This window comes from Nicotiana sylvestris, chromosome 8 (genome assembly GCF_000393655.2).
Source record: "Nicotiana sylvestris chromosome 8, ASM39365v2, whole genome shotgun sequence".
In the NCBI taxonomy this organism is placed as follows: Eukaryota; Viridiplantae; Streptophyta; class Magnoliopsida; order Solanales; family Solanaceae; genus Nicotiana; species Nicotiana sylvestris.
Genome location: NC_091064.1, coordinates 216842894 through 216862018, shown reverse-complemented (window position 1 = coordinate 216862018; position 19125 = coordinate 216842894). Strand labels below are relative to the sequence as shown.

At 33.3% G+C, this 19125-nt stretch overlaps 1 pseudogene; it reads left to right on the top strand.

Annotated features, from left to right (window-relative positions):
* Positions 1 to 15518: 15518 nt before the first annotated feature.
* LOC104246063 (farnesyl pyrophosphate synthase-like) lies at positions 15519 to 18068 on the top strand (annotated as a pseudogene).
* Positions 18069 to 19125: the final 1057 nt, after the last annotated feature.

Sequence of the window (19125 nt, the reverse complement as noted above, 5' to 3'; positions counted from 1 at the left end):
TTGCAAGGAAAAACCTGGTGGGACAAAACCTTGTAAGGGAAAAAGAGTACAACGTGTATTAATTCTCCCTGATGAGAGCATCAATTCATATCCTTGATCATTCACATCCCAATCTTGTACACTAGTTTCTTAAAGGTTGACGTCGGTAGAGATTTGGTGAACAAATCAGCCATATTATCACTTGAACGAATCTATTGCACATTGATATCACCATTTTTTTGAAGATCATGTATGAAAAATAACTTTGGTGAAATGTGCTTTGTCCTAGCTCCTTTTTATGAATCCTCCCTTCAATTGGGCTATGCATGTTGTATTATCTTCATACAAAATTGTGGGTAATTTTTAACACTTCAAACCACATTTGTATCGAATATTATGTATTATAGACCTCAACCATACACATTCTCGACTTTCTTCATGAATAACAATTATCTCAGCATGATTAGATAAAGTAGCCACGATTGATTAGAACCTGAAATGCCAGGATATTTACAAATTTTCTTGTGACACAAGTCGTCTTTATGTCTATCGACTTGTCTTTCTTCGCACAAGAATACATTTATACCTCCGCTGACTTTATACTTTCAGGTGTTTGGACTATTCGTCCAACTTCACATTTTTCAGATGAAATCAATCTTGATTGCGTATTTTTTTATTTTATTTTGTCCAATCATTTATCTGTCCAAATTTCATGACAGATTTGAGCTCAAGATCCACGTTAATATTAATAATATTGAGTGCTATATTATGTTAACAATATCATCGACGATCACTTTACGTCGATTCCATTATTACCTAATAAAGACATAACTTATTGAAATCTCTTTATCTCATTATTTTTAGGTACCCGAGCTTCTCTCATGAAGTCTTATGAAGTATTATGTCGTGGTGCTCTTCTAGGGCACTTGCCTCCTTATTATGACCATTTTGAATATTTGCCTCTCTCCTTCTTTAAGGAGTTTTATCTTTGGAACCGATTGGTCTGTTACACTTCATGCATGCCATATACTTTGTCCCTCATGGACTTTATTCTATTTGGAGCATTAGCAGCTGAAATATGACATTTAGCTTTGGGTCAGCAAATGCGTCTGGCAATAATTTGTAAATGAATTATCACTTGAACTTCAAGTTTATATTTTCTTGTACGAGGATCTATATGTATTCATAATAATTCATTTCACGTATCACTTTCTCAGCTGCCCATTTTCTCCCCCTAATGTTGGGATCACCAACACATTTCCCAACCATCTTTGGGAACTCATCTTTGTGCATTTTGGTGGCATAATTAAATCATATAGCACATCCATATTTCTATATAGAAATTATTTGGTTCCTGACCCTGAACCGATTGTGATAGGGAGAAATTTTTATAACTTGGCTAGATGCGTACAAGTGCTGCTGTATATTAAATAATACATCTCATACCAAATTTTGTTTTTGGGAGTTTTATTCTCATAACTAATGGTTTAGCTATAATTGGAGGCATACAGTTTCTGCTAAACCAACTTGGATCTAAATCAGTATTATTAAGATAAATCATTATAATTTATATTTCTGTGCTATAATAACTTGAGCAAGCAATCTTGCAAAAGCCAAACAACAAGTTGATAAAATGCACATGTGACCATAGAATAGATGCATCTATTAAAATCATATAATAGTAAATGGTCCACATGGCAAGTGACTGAGCCCATATATTTATCACCTTTTATTTGTTCCAGAAATAAAGGGATTCAATCCCAACCTTAACTGGTATATAATGAGAATAAGCAGCACAAGATAATTCTTGAAGAGTCTTCTATTCTTCAATATATGCCAATGTAATTCTCAATTAAATTTTCGCATCATAATTGAACCAGGATGGTCAACCGGTTATGCCAACTAATATTTATTTTAGTAAACTTCTAGTTTACTTGTGGTATATGATTCCATCATTATGCTTATATTTGTGTAGTACAAATAGAAAGAAAATCGGCTAACCTTTCCTATTTACCTGGTATGATTATAGAAATATGAAGATATTCAATCTTCCTTTCATTTATAGTCTCAATATGCCAAGCACTTTGACTTATCCATTTGAAACTCAAAAAGTTTCTTTTGAAACTTTACAATATCAATGTCATGAAAATTTTTATTCATCCGGATAGTAACAAATTAGTTTTTCCGGAGCTCTTAATAACTTTTGTACTACAAGATCTTTTATCATACCATTCATATGGTAAATGTCTCTTTCACGGAGAAACTTATATCATAATAAATTGTCATGGTCAGAATTATCATAAGCAAAATCATTTCTTGCTTTAATTTTGCTTTTAATAACTTTTATAAGGCATGACAAAATAATAGTTGGCGTATCACATGTACGCGACCAATGACATATTCCTGTACCCACTTTCACTCAAACCTCCCTTAGAGGTGAGTTGTGTGATATTCATATAATCATGAATTGCATGTCTTTATTCATTACTTTTATCACATATTGCCACATTCAACTTTAAGAGTGGGTTTGCATTCTCAATGCTTATCATAATTCACATTCTCATCAAGGAATAGATCATAATCAGCGACGTGCTTTGTTATTTTCATACCAATTTGATGGTAAACGTTGCCTTCACATTTTGAAGGACTATTTTGAGAACCCTTATTGTTCTCATTTTATAATCATAGTGATGATTATTATTATTTTGATCTTTGGAACGCCCACGTTCGTTGTTCAACCACTTGTCTTCATTTAAACTTATTATGCACTGCTACCACATTCACTTCAAGAATGAAGCAAATCAAGTGGGACAATCTTCATGCCTTTAATGAAAAATATATTATTTTTCTTTAGTCATTATATATCATCAATTGGTACAGTGGAACTCAAACCCAATATCTTACCCATATAAAGCATGTTTGGCCATAATGAATTGGGACTTAAACCCAACTCTTATCATCATGGAGCATCAGGACTTAAACTCGATGTCTTATCCTTATGGTGCGTTGGGACTTAAACCCATCTTCTTACCCTCATATAATATTTATCACAAATTATCTCATTCACTTTTAGGAATGGAACATAATTTTATGTAGCCACAAATAAGTAAATAGAAATGATAGGAACTATTATCAACAAAAATATGATGGAGTACAAACTCGTGTATTAGTATCTTACAGGTAAACATTTCGAAACAGAAAGTCACCATGTAGCGTTATTACTATATGATGTGTTACTGCAAATTAATGCATGATGATTACATAAAATGTACACAAGAATTGAAATACATAACTAAATATACAATTTCAGAAAGCAAATAATCATGAGTAATAACTATTGCTAACATATTCTGTTTTTATACAGAAGATGTCAAAATAGACTAGTAAAACATAATGATATCACTTTGCCAACTATCAACATAAAAAAATATGTTGCATTTAATTAGATTAGTGTTGCGACCAAAACACTCACGCAAGTGTACGCGATCGACAAGTAATATAGTAGTAAGTAAAGTATCGTTCCCACGAAGAATTGTGATCAACTTATCGACTGATGTAGACTCAAACAATTATCAATTCAAGCTAAATTATCGCAAAATATATAAAGAACCAATTTACAACTTACTTAATAATTGCACAATAATTTAACACAAAATTACTACGCCAATTTCACAATAAGTTTATAACAATTTGGATAAATATATTCCCGGGTCATGGACTTGCTAGAAATTATGCTACTATTTTAGCTTAAAATGGATTTATTGAATTATCCGGGTTATTGATTATAGGGTTAATAATATTCATAAGAATCTTTCGAGTTCTTATGCATCTATTCAAGTTAAACTAATACCTATATGTCTATGGTATTAATATTAGCAAGAATGCATTTACAACTCCTATTTTTCAACCAAGCAAGACAATTATCGAGTTTCTGTCTGTCCAAATCACCGAACTAGCGCGGGAGCGCATGACCAGCGCTAGTGGGGTTTTCTCTTGTTAAGATGTTGCTGCTCAACTTTTCGTCATTTGACTTCATTTTTCACTTGATTACCATCATAAATCCTCATTTGTTTATTGAACTCTTGTGAGACATTAAAGTCATGATTAGAGCCAATTTTTGCATTATATGAACATTTACAATAGTAAACCATCCTTAAGTTGAGCTAAAACATAGGCTATATTAAACAATTTAGCCTATTATCAATTAGTATGGATCATAATATAATTGACATTATTTTTCCTGTGCCTAAAGCAGAAGATTAACGAAATACATTGCCTTTACCAAAATAGAAATCTAAGCATACAGTTTTTCACTCGCAAAATTTTTTCTTTCTCAAAGAAGCAATAGAACCACATCACGAAGCCAAACAAAATCGGAATAAAATCTCAACATAATATTGCTAACATATTAAAATCCTTGAAGTAATATGACCATTCCTACAACATGAGCATGTGACATAACTATTGTGAGTAAGAAAATCACCTTTTCCGGATTAACAGTATTTAGCTCTAACATGCTTGAAATTTAGTTTCATGGGACCTCTAGGATATAGTAATAATTATTATCTACCTAATATACATGTCTAACTTTTGTAGTAATAATGTTATAATTTATAGAACCACTAAAAGGCTATGTAACTGACCAACTATTAGCATCTGATGGTCTTGCCTTGTTTCATCCGCTCCAAACTAACATATAACTCCTTTTTATTTTCATGGCGAGATATGGAAAAACCATACGAAATTTTGCTGCAACACTTCAACTTTTATGCCTAATTTCGTGTTGATAACGTGTTAAAAATTGTAGCTCAAAAATAACAATATAGAACAAGGAAAAACAAGTTAAGAGATACAGAGAGAAAGAGAGAAGGAAGAGATTTTCTTCTTCAATTGTGTGTATTTCCTTATCTATTACAAGACCTTTATATAGGTATAAAAAGTAAAGAAAATATGTCATGGAATATGTCATTAAACATACAAAATATCTCATTGAATATGTCATTAAGCATTTGAGATGAAGATCGTGAAAAAAGAGTAGACATCTACCATAATGTGATATTATCATAACATTCATATGCTTATGAGAAAAAGTCAAAATTGACAGCATGAATTACTAAAAAGATGGTATTTGAACTATTAAACTGTAATTCCAAGAAAGTATGATGTTTTATGCAACTTTCCAAACATTTGATATACTAATTAGAGTCAGATCCAACATTTTGGCACTTCCGTACTACTATTTTATAAGATATAAACCTAAAAACTCTTTTATTGTAGTCTTTGGAGAGTTATTTTGCATTTTGTTTCTTTTATAGTTGCATCAATTGACCAATGTTTTATTCCCTGGAAAAAGGTGTTTAACATGGTTCTGTTTAATCAAAATACATAAGCAAAGTAAAAACTATTAATTAGATTAGTTCATCTTGTAATTGTTTATTTCTTGTATCCCTTCTTAATACTCTCTCCGGTCCACAATAAGTGACTAATTTGCTTTTTTATTTTGGTCCAAAATAAGTATCCATTTATATAATCAAGAAAGAATTCAATTTGTTTTTACAAAATTACCCTTATGTACATATCCCTAAAAAGTTTTCTTACTCCTCACATTAAATATTTAATTAAGGGTAGTTTAGTCATACTAGGTATTTTTGTATAGAATTTAGTATTTTCCTAATGGGCGTCCCAAAAGCAAATTGGTCACTTATTGTGGACCGGATGGAGTACATTTCAAATTGGTGTCTTCGAAAATAAGATATGCTCCGGATGTTATCTTATTTAAAAGTTACAAGTAGAGGCGCAACCAAAATCTTAAGTTTTTGGGTTTAGGATTTTAGCCCTTTTAACTTACTGAATTCTAAATTAATAATTTGAACATATTAAATTATTTTTTAAGATAAATATACAGTTTGGAGTAGGTATACAATATAAAAGAAAATCGTATTCTTTCCCTCATCATACTCATGAGGGTGAATGCATTTGTTTTTGGTTATAAATACGAACATCAATATCTTAATCTTTTAAACTGAAAATTACATATTTAAAAATTATTATACATTTTGAATTCTGATAGTCTTTAAAAGATAGTTTGATATGATAGATAGTAATATTATCATATAAAATGAGATAAAGTATTATTGATAAAAAGAGAATTGAGTGGTAAATAAGTAGTATACTTATTGCAGTACATCTTACATGTGCAATATTTAGGTCCCGTTTGTCTATAAAAAGTTTTTCCTTTTTTTGAATTTTTTCTTTAAAACGTATTTGTCCATAAAAATTTGTAAGTTTTGAAAAAAAAATCGAAAATGAGTTTTTCAAAAATCAAAAAGTGGTTTTGGCCACTTTTTCATAATTTTCAAACAAAACTTTTTCCGTGCTCACAATTGCAACTTTTTCCCCCACTTTTTTTAAATTGCAATAACTTTTCAGTGAAATGTATGTTCAAACATAATTTTAAATTTCAAATACTATTTTTTTTCATAAATTATATTTTTATGTCCAAAGGCCTACTTAATTTCTACCAAATCCCCGGCCTTTTCTCTTTTTCTGGTGGGTGTCAATGTCTGATTCAATCAGTTACTTCAAATAAAATCATATTATAACAAAAAATTAGTTTATTTATTTATTATATATAATCAGCCCAATCATTTCAATTTCTCTTTAATTTCAGTTCGATTCAATTAATTTTAATATATTATTAAATAACAATGATAATATTACTAAGATACCCATTTGTTGCCCGAAAATAGCAATCTTCGATATATCATAAAAATTATACTATATAATAGATCTTAGCAATGTTGATCATTTTGATTAAGCCTTTTCTCATTTTACTAAAAAATATATGGAGAAACTAAAAATCCAAAACGTGTATTAGTGTAGAGGCAAAAAAATAAAAATATGTAAAGTTACAAATTTTATTTGGAATAATTCTGTACTATTTTATTTGTTGCACTATCTTTCTTTTGGTAATTTGTTACACTTTAAAAATAACAAAAATGGGAAAAATTAATTTAAGGGAAAGAAGTAAATGAATAATCTAAAAGAAAAAGAGTGGCTGGCGCTTACTGCTGGAGTCTGGACTACTCTCTACGCCGTGCAACTTCTATGACTCTCCCATTTTAATTCAGAGAAATACAAATTTTGCTTAATTGCTTTTCTTGCATCATTGTCATTTTTTGTCTCATTCATTACGTTTTACTGTAACATAAAGGGTACTTTGATTATTGACTCATGAAAACTAAAAGCAAACAAATGGATGCAAAGATCAAATTCTTACTAGTCTTAAGTAAGATGGAATTAAAGCTAGAATATTTTTCATTTTTTATCTTGTCTCGTCCAAATGATTTGGTATATATATGAATTTCAGAGGATAAATTAGCCTCAGTCAACATAGCATAGATACTTATAAAAATGGAGCTTGTTGTAATTTTCCTCAAGCTTGAAGTTAGTCCAAACATCAACTAGAAACATGCTTGAAAGCAGAAATTACAATGTTCTTGAACATATGAATTCAACATTTCATTACTCTAGAATCTATGCATTTTTGCTTGTTGTTTATGCTCGCCCGTGGAGGTGGAGTATGCTTGATAATCACCTTTCATAGAGTCAGGGGCGGAGCTAGCATAGGACTTACGGAGGTTTGGCCGAACCCATTAACACTACTAGAAATTCGGGAAAAAGCGACCGCAAAAAGCGACCAGAGTTGGTCGCTATTGGGCTAAAAAGTGACCAAAAAACGACCAAAAGGGTCTAGTAACTATATTGATGGTCCCTTTTATTTAGGGACCAAAGTTGGTCGCTAATTAACGACCAACTTTGGTCTCTAAGCTAAATGGACCAATTTTTCCGGATATTGACTATAGAGACCAACTTTGGTCGTTTTATTAATTTAATAATATAAATTTGGCGACCAAAGTTGGTCTCTAAACATAAAATACATTATTTATTTATTTATTATTAATCATTAAAAAGCGACCAACTTTGGTCTCTAATCCAAATATTATATTTTAAAATTTGGAAACTAGAGACCAATGTTGGTCGCTTTTTTATTCAATTATTTATTTATTTTATTAAACTAGCGACCAACTTTGGTCCCTAAATACATGAATTTAATTTATTTTTTAAATATTAGCGACCAACTTTGGTCGCTATATCACCAGAAATTTTATTTTTTTAATGAAATAGCGACCAAGTTTGGTCACTTTTTGTAGAAATCTGGGTAAATAGTGACCAACGTTGGTCGCTATTCTCCAGAAAATTATTTTTTTTTAACATGAAAAGCGACCAAACAGAGACCAACTTTGGTCGCTTTTCTGTGTATTATTTTGGCAGAAACTGCTTTTTTGGCAGCTACACCACCTGTCAGTCATACCAAAACCCTAACAAGCAACAACAACAACAATTCAAACAACAATTCCAATAACAATACCAAACAACAACCCAACAACAACAACAACAACACAAAAACAACATTAAAAGCTACATTAAAACCAAGAAAGTGTAAATTTCAATAGAACTACCAAACTAAGTTAACTCTTATTACAACCCAATGGAAAACAAATTGTATTTGTCTAGTTCAAATTGTCTAAAATTCATTCATTGTTTGGTACATCATTATCATCACCGTCTGATGAAGTTTCATCATCATCACGGTATTGAGAAGGGTCTACTTGTCGATGACGGGAAGAATGATCACGGGGAGGACGGGAGGAACGACCACTTGGAGGACGGGACGAACGAGCATGGGGACGGGCAGCCTCTGGCGATGATGGCCGAGACCGGGGAATCGAAAAAGATCCAGCTAGGAGATTTTTGATCTGCTCTTGCATGCTCTGGCACTGAGCGACCACGCCAATATACTGAGCATCTCTAAGCTTTTCTCTTTCCTTGGACGCTTCTAGCTCGGATGTGAGCTTTGTCACAGTCTCCCGCATAGCGGAGAGGCTCTCCCCATCAAGTTGCTCGGCTTGCGAGGAAGTCCCTATTCCTTGCATTCCACACCTATAGCGATGAAATGTCTTAGTAGGAAGGCCGTATACCTTCCCCCATTTTGGACCGCCTGCAGCCCGCTTCCATAGTCTTTCAACATCCTTGGCCGAAAGTTGAATGGAGCGCCCGACTCATTAGGTGGCTGGCTGCGTATGAATTCCTCAGCTTCAACTCTGAAGCGATCCTATAAGAAAAAGTAAATTAAATTAGTATTTCAAAATTTATATAAAAGTAAATGAAAATACTTAATGAAAAGTGAAAACTTACATGTACAGTCGAGGCACGTCCCTCGACCCACCTTTCTTGATCCGTCTCTTTCTTCTTCTTCACAATATGAGTCTCCCTGAATAGCTCATCTTGGTTCATCGGACGACCCAACTTCTTTTCCTGAAAACTCATAAATTTTAATTAATAAATAGAATAGATATACTTTGAAAATTAAAATAAATTAAGCAATTACGTACCATTCTTCTTTTTATTGTCCCCTGGCTGACCACACCTCCAGTGTGCAATGTTCCTCCCTTCTCAGATGCGCGAGCTTTCTTTCCCTTTTCGCTCTTCTGTAAGAATTCTGCAGTAAGCCATTGCCTTTGCAAATCATCCCAAAACTCCTGAAGCAACCAGCCAGGCTTCTGGTTCAGCTGTCTAGATATGGAGAAAGAATGCGACAACCGCTTGCGAGCTTTGAGATTAAAATTTGCAGCCACGTCCGTGCTATACTGGTGTTCCCATACACACTTGCTCTGTATTTCAAAAGTTAAATATTATATGGAAATATCATAAATATAAATAATTATACTGCTTAAAAGAACATTTATACCTTAAATTCATTGAAAATTTCCTCCTTCAGTGAGAATGGGAATTCACACCAAGACGCATAACGGGCATCATAAAGCTTTATGGTTGCTTTGGTGATTATCCTCGTAGTAATATTACTCGGCAGGAACCTGCAATTTAATAAATAAAATAAATTAATATCTTAGTAAAAACTGTACAAAAAAATAAACATAAAAATAACAAATAACTCTTACCCATCACCTTCAGGGACTATGATGATCCTGCCATACTGATCATAATGCACCTCCTCGTCAGAAGCAGTAGCAACATCAGCATCATCGTCCGAAACATGTGTATCAGAGGCATGTGTGGAAGGAGTAGGGGGGTCAGAGCTAGTATCCCGCAAGCGAAGGCCTCCAATAGGTGGAGTCGCTGATGACGATAGATGTGATCCCTGTGACTGCTACATAGCTGCACGGATCGCAAGTGGCTGTGATACTGACTGCTGTGACCCGAGTGGCTGTGACCCGACTGGCTGTGACACTGATGGCTGTGATCCATGTGCCTGTGACATGGATCGATGCAATCCATGTGATGCTGTTGGGTGGGATCCACGTGGTAGTGAGGCAGGTAGACTGTATGTCGGACGTAAAGTCCGATAGCCCTGTGAAGAAACACCCAGGGTCTGTACGAAGGTGTAGGGCTGGTGATGCTGTGGCAGCTAAGTATAGCAATGGGGTAGAGGCTGTGGCTTAGCGATAGGCAAATCAGAAGATGGTGGAAAAGATTGATGAGTAGTATCTTCTACCCTCCTCTTTTGCTTCCTAGCCTTACCTCGACCCCGAGAACCACTACATTCATTGTTACCTCGACCCTTGTCTGTCATCTGCATAATATAATACATATTTAGATTGAAACATATAAGGAAACTATCTATAAACGAGAGTTATCGAAGAAACCAACTTTTTAAAGCTCATCAACGTATTCTTCCTCGTCAAAGAATTCTTCTTCCTCGTCAGAGAATTCTTCTTCCTCACTAGTTTGAGCTTCATCAGTTGATTCTTCTTCCTCGTTTTCTATAATTCTTACTTCATTTATATCAACTTCTTCCAATATGTGTTCAGGATGTTCCAAATCATTTTCTAAAAGTTCGTCCACTATTTGGTGAACACTGGAGATATCATTTTGATATGCAACATCCAACACATTCTCGACTTCGACCCTACCTACAGGCTTAGTTTTGATTACAACCAACCAATCGGACTTATTCCGCCGAAATGGATAAGGAGCATAATACACTTGCTTAATATTATGTGCAATTATGAAAGGATCATAGCGATCATACTCCCTCATATGATTAACCTCAATTATGTTGTATTGATTGTGTACTCTCGTACCTCTTGTTGGATTTGGGTCAAACCACTTGCATATAAAGAGAATAATTTTCTTAAATGGCCTACCTGAATATTCTAGCTCTATTATTTCTTTGAGCACACCATAATAATCAATATCTCCAACTTGGTTGCCATAACCACCTTGAACCCACACCCCACTGTTGTTGCTTTTTTTATTTTTAGAGCAACCCTCTGTATGAAACTTATAACCATTCACAACGTACTTGGAATATGTTGTGACCTCAACCCCAGGTCCCCAAGATATATCTTTCAAAAATTGATTTACACCATTATTTGGATCATTTACCTACATATTGTTAACAAAATTCATAAGTTAGCATAACTTCCAAACATTGTTTACCTACATAGTGTTAGAATATTTTAAGGATATACTTACAAATTGTTTGAACCACCTATGAAATGCCGTATATACAGCATCTTGGCCAAATTGACCCACGAAGTGACTGTGACACATCAAATATTTTTAGTAGTTGCATTGAGATGTAATCACAGTAAATTTTATATTTTGATAACTATTAAATCAATACTTACTTGAGAAATGGTACTACTTCGGGACAATTTAGCAACACATGAAGTGTAGCTGACTTGAACTCCATATCACTCAAATTTCTCTTTCTACCATCCTTAGAACATCGGCCTGGTTGATTGAATATGGACATAGGCGGATATAATGGATCATTCACGTAGTGGACGACTAGCTTCCTCTAACTGTTCATAAAAATGTCTTGCTTCATCATTAGGAGTTTGTTCAACATTTTCGTTGGGCTCACCCCCAAAGTGCATTCCAAAAGCATTCGCAACCATATCATGAATTCTGGAATCACTATTTCTATTCTCCCTCGACCTACTACTTTCACCAACAACCATGTTATGAAATATCCCATGGCTACCATCCATCTCTCCATGATTAGTCCACACAAAGTAATTCGCTATAAACCCCACCATATAAAGATGAACCTTAACTTCCTCCGGTTTTCCAAACTTCATACAGTCGCACTTAACACAAGGGCACCTAATTACTCCTTCTTTTATGTTTGATGGAAATGACATTACATGTCTAATAAAGTCCTCAACCCCTTCTACAAAATCCTCCCGCAATCTCCGCCGATTAGGATAATTCCTATTGTACATCCAAGAACGATTTTCCATCTATTTAAATAAAGCAAGAACAAATTAAATTAGTTAATTCATAGCCTAATCTTTTTTTAGTTAACTAAAAGTCCAATTCATATCTTATAGCGTAAGTACATATATTATATATATAAGCTGTATTCGATACAGTATTACCTAATACACTTATACTTAGTGCATAGTATAGCGTAAGTACATATATTATATATATAAGCTGTATTCGATACAGTATTACCTAATACACTTATACTTAGTGCATAGTATAGCGTAAGTACATATATTATATATATAAGCTGTATTCGATACAGTATTACCTAATACACTTATACTTAGTGCATAGTATAGCGTAAGTACATATATTATATATATAAGCTGTATTCGATACAGTATTACCTAATACACTTATACTTAGTGCATAGTATAGCGTAAGTACATATATTATATATATAAGCTGTATTCGATACAGTATTACCTAATACACTTATACTTAGTGCATAGTATAGCGTAAGTACATATATTATATATATAAGCTGTATTCGATACAGTATTACCTAATACACTTATACTTAGTGCATAGTATAGCGTAAGTACATATATTATATATATAAGCTGTATTCGATACAGTATTACCTAATACACTTATACTTAGTGCATAGTATAGCGTAAGTACATATATTATATATATAAGCTGTATTCGATACAGTATTACCTAATACACTTATACTTAGTGCATAGTATAGCGTAAGTACATATATTATATATATAAGCTGTATTCGATACAGTATTACCTAATACACTTATACTTAGTGCATAGTATAGCGTAAATACATATATTATATATATATAAGCTGTATTCGATATAGTATTACCTAATACACTTATACTTAGTGCATAGTATAGCGCAAGTACATATATTATATATATATAAGCTGTATTCGATATAGTATTACCTAATACACTTATACTTAGTGCATAGTATAGCGTAAGTACATATATATATATATATATAAGCTATATTCGATACAGTATTACCTAATATACTTAAACTTAGTGCATAGTATAGCGTAAATACATATATTATATATATATAAGCTGTATTCGATACAGTATTACCTAATACACTTATACTTAGTGCATAGTATAGCGTAAGTATATATATATTATATATATATAAGCTGTATTCGATACAGTATTATCTAATACACTAATACTTAGTGCATAGTATAGCGTATATATATATAAGCTGTATTCGATACAGTATTACCTAATACACTTATACTTAGTGCATAGTATAGCGTAAGTACATATATTATATATATAAGCTGTATTCGATACAGTATTACCTAATACACTTATACTTAGTGCATAGTATAGCGTAAATACATATATTATATATATATAAGCTGTATTCGATATAGTATTACCTAATACACTTATACTTAGTGCATAGTATAGCGTAAGTACATATTATATATATATATTCGATACAGTATTACCTAATACACTTATACTTAGTGCATAGTATAGCGTAAGTACATATATTATATATATATAAGCTGTATTCGATACAGTATTACCTAATACACTTATACTTAGTGCATAGTATAGCGTAAATACATATATTATATATATAAGTTGTATTCGATACAGTATTACCTAATACACTTATACTTAGTGCATGGTATAGCGTAAGTACATATATTATATATATAAGCTGTATTCGATACAGTATTACCTAATACACTTATACTTAGTGCATAGTATAGCGTAAATACATATATATATATATATATATATATATATATATATAAGCTATATTCGATACAGTATTACCTAATACACTTATACTTAGTGCATAGTATAGCGTAAGTACATATATTAGATATATATATATAAGCTATATTCGATAAAGTATTACCTAATACACTTATACTTAGTGCATAGTATAGCGTAAGTACATATATTATATATATAAGCTATATTCGATACAGTATTACCTAATACACTTATACTTAGTGCATAGTATATAGCGTAAGTATATATATATTATATATATAGACACACACGCCCGCTTCGTAGTACTATTCATCCCTTGTATTACAAAAGTGTTAACGACTTACATTTATATTATTTACATAGTAAATACAAAAGTGATTTTTAATTTTGACCATATAGAGATCAACTTTGGTCGCTAACTGTAAAAGAATTTAATTTAGCGACCGAATTTGGTCACTAAATTTTAATCAGATTTATTTATATTTTATATAATATTTAAATTAATAATAAAAATTGTTAAACGTTAGAACTGGGTCCCACATTGGCGACCAACGTTGGTCTCTATTTCATTAAGCGACCAATTTTGGTCGCTAGCTTTTGAATTATATTTATTTATATTTTAATTTTTTTAAATAAATATATATTTATTAAAATATTATAACTGGGTCCCATGTTAGCGACCAATGTTGGTCGCTATCAACTTATCCTTCAATTAGCGACCAACGTTGGTCGCAAGTTTTAAATTATATATATTTATATTTTATAAGTTTTATAAAATAATAATAAAATTATTAACAAATTTAATGTGGGTCCCACTTTAGCGACCAATATTGGTCGCTAATCTCAATATATATTTGACCAAGCAAGTCTGACCCGTCCAGTCAACAATTTGACTAAATTTGCGGCCAAATAGCGACCAACTTTGGTCGCTAAAGTATTTCAATTTTTTTTATTATTATTTTCGGCAGTTTGGCGACCAACTTTGGTCGCTTTTCTTGACAGACCAAATTTGGTCGCTAAGTTTTGGTCGCTTTTTCCCGGATTTCTAGTAGTGTAACTTGGGTCCAAAACTTGTATTTGCCTTAAAAAATTCATTGAATATGTATAAATTGTAGAACCCAGTAACATAAATGAACTAGAATCCCAAACCCACAAACTTCAAATCATGGCTCCGCCTTTGCATATAGTGTTGGTTCAACATGGATTATCTTATGATGCATTTTCCAATGCAAACTAGTTGGTTTTTCTTGTAAATGTAATTAATTGTCAGTTCAGTACTGCTGATGTAGTAATTTTGTACCTTTATATCGGTTATTCAATTTGTGGTTACGCTGAGGCTCAGCTTCTTTTCATTTTATTCTTTCGGAATTATTAAATTTTTTGAACAATCTATATCTCAAATTATCTTCATTTTTACATCTCTCATTGTTACTTTTATTGATTTGTCTCAGATGTTGGACTACAATGTACCTGGAGGCTGGAGGTAGGACTGAATTGCTCCATTTGAATATTCTAAAATTTTCTACTTCATTTACAATCTTTGATAGCTTAAGAATTTCTTCCAGCGGCTTTATGATAGCATATTGTCTGTGCAGGGAAGCTTAATCGGGGGCTCTCCGTTATTGACAGCTACAGTTTGTTGAATGATGGGAGAGAACTAACCAGTGAGGAAATCTTTCAAGCATCTGCCCTTGGCTGGTGCATTGAATGGGTATGCAAAATAAATACTCTTAAATCTGTGCCTTAGTCTGAATTCTTTGGTGACCCCAATAAATTTAGTTTTAGTTCCGATTTTCTTCTTTTCAAGCGAGTGACTGGTGCAATGCGTGTTGCAGCTTCAAGCATATTTCCTTGTTCTTGATGATACAATGGATAACTCTCATACACGTCGAGGTCGGCCATGCTGGTACAAATTACCTAAGGTGTGGGCCTACACAAAGAAATTACTTGTTTGTTACTCTTTTCTTTCATGTGCAATATCTAATCGTCATATTTTTTCTTTTCAGTTGGTGATTTTTTGTTTCAATATTTCTTATAGGTTGGCATGATTGCTGTTAATGATGGCATACTTCTTCGCAACCACATCACGAGAATTCTGTAGAACCACTTCAGAGCAAAGCCTTATTATGTTGATCTTCTCGATTTGTTTAATGAGGTAGGATTCTTTGCACACCAAAAGGCCTTTGAATTAAATCATATATAGTGCTGACCTTTTGCTTTGCGGACGACGTATCCTGACAGGTTGAGTTCCAGACTGCCTCTGGACAAATGATAGATTTGATCACAACACTTGTTGGAGAGAAAGATTTATCAAAGTACTCATTGCCAATGTAAGGAGACATCTTCAAGACTTGTGCAATTTTTCTGCTTTCAGTATTTCTTGCGCGATTTAACTTTGATAATGATGTGATTACATGCAGTCATCGCCGGATTGTCCAGTATAAAACTGCTTATTATTCATTCTACCTCCCGGTGAGTATAAATCTTCCTTTCTATTGCGTTCCCAGCTTTTTGTGCTATTTTAGAATGATTCCATGTCTATTATGTTTCTAAACACTTGCTTCGTAGTTCTTTGAAAATGGGGAACCATTGTGTTTGTTGATTTGAGGTTGATGTAGAACATACTTATTGAAATGGGAATCTATTTTCAAGTTCAGGTGATAATTATAACTACTTCCTGATAACTTCCTCTGCATTTAAAGTTCTGTATTTTATATTCGAAGAGTCTTATTCAATTGGAAATTGACCTTAGATGAACAAAGTTAGACATACACCATGAACAGAAGGATAATTTACTTCTTTTTTCTTAATCTGGATTATGCTTTTGAAGTTTCATGGCTGTAGTCTTGACCTTGCATCTCATTGGGGAAAAGGAAGGGAAAAAAGTCCAAATAAAAACGGAAAAGATGTTGCTTTAAATATGGCCTAAATTCAAATCACAAAAGATTGTAGTCTGTTTTCTGAAAAAGCTTGAGAAACATGGAGTGCCATCACCATGTGGTCAAAACTGTGAAAAGAAATGTGTACGTGGTCAGATTTATGAATGTGATTTCCAACACAGTGGCCTTGTGAAATATACATATGATTAGTTTCCAATATACCAAAGACCTCATTGGCAAAACTCAGTTTCAGCCTTTCAGGACATCTATGCTTTCGTGCTACCAATCCTGACTAGTAGCTTTCTTGACTTTGTAGGATGATTATCTGGACTGTTTTGCAGACCCAGAGGTGCTGGGTAAGGTATGTTGTAAAGGAAGCTCATAGAAAAAAACTCCTTTACAAATATTCAGAAAGCTATTTTAATTTGAAAAAAATAGAAATCTTATGATGACCTCCTTTTGCTATCAGATTGGCACCGATATTCAGTGCTCTTGGTTGGTCGTGAAAGCTCTAGAAGTCTGCAACGAGGAGCAAAAGAAATTATTATATGTAAGCTCATAACTTCTTTTCCCTTTGTTCTTTTCAATAACCACTTAGTTCTATTTGGAAATGCTAATTAGAAGAGCTTGTTTTGCAGGAGAACTATGGAAAAGACGACCCTGAATGTATTGCTAAAATAAAGGCGCTTTATAATGATCTCAAACTTGAGGTATTCCACCTTTTTCCCTAGCTTCATAGTTTCGATTTCTCTCTGCTCGATTTCTCCCTACCTTTTTCCCTAGCGTTCTTCTCTTAGCAAGTGGTCAATCTCACTTGACGAGGAGGAGTTGAATCATAGTACTTCAGCTTTTAATCATACTCTTTGGAATCTTGTAGGAAGTATTCCTGGAATACGAGAAGAAATCGTATGAAAAGCTGACAAGCTCCATTGCAGCTCATCCAAGCAAAGCAGTGCAAGCAGTGCTACACTCATTCTTGGGAAAGATATATAAGAGGCAGAAGTAGGAAATAGTGAATTTCAAGAGTCTATTGTTTACAAGTATTTGTGTTCTCCCAAGGCCCAAGGGGATGACATGTCTGTATTTCATGCTATTTTCTGCTTTGGCCGGTTCAAACGGGCCAAACGGGCCCGAGACTGCGTGCCAAACGGGCCGGTCTCTAGTGGTGCAAAAAACCCACAGTGGGCCGGTCCTTACCAAAAAGCCGTGAGCCCAGGACCATTTAGCCTGGGACGGCAAGCGGGCTTGGGCCGATTCAAACGGGCCCAACGGCTATTTTTTATTAGATATATATATATATATATCTAATACATATCTATATATAAACTATATATAAATTTTTTTTATTAGATATATATATATATATATATATATTAGTATATACATATATAGTTTACAAGAAATTGTCTTAGATAAAAAAAATTCAAAAAAAATAGCTCGGAATGAAAAAGCCCGTGGGCCCGGCCCATTTATCCCGAAACCATGTGGGCTTAGGACCACAGTGGGCCGGTTCCACCCATTGGGACCGTTTGGCCCGTTTAGACCCGGACCACACTACAGCCTTATTCTTTTATGGCTTTCTGGTCTCCTATTTCTTATTTTGACAGATTGATGATGTATTATGATTTTCCAAGAAATGCACACTCTACCCTTTTTCACATTCAATTATTACTACACATTAGGCGAAATAGTCCAATGAAATCTTTCACTACTCTGCTTTGTCATTGTTGCGTGACTGCCCTTAGCATCATTGCTTAGATGTAGCCAATGTTCTCATTAAAATTAGAAGTATTATAAGTTTGGAATTATCTCTTGTTATTTGTTTTCCATATTGTTCTTAAGAAGAAAAAATAAAAAAGATAAACCAACTCTTAGACCCAGAACATATTAAGAAACAAACTTAACGACAGTTTACAAAAGAAAGTCTAATCCTTTAAAAGAATCCTACACAACTGGTAGATGGCGCATGTCAGGTTGATTAAACTCATCCATTAGAAAAACCCACGCTCCATCTTGATATTTCTTTGATAACCTTTCTCTTCCAACTAACTGTCTACCCTAATCCTTGACCTCCACATCCTTTTATGCAGGGTCATGTCCTCAGTAAGTTGGAGATGTACCATATCTTGTCTAATAACTTATCCCCAATACTTCTTTGGTTCCTCTACCTCTCCTTA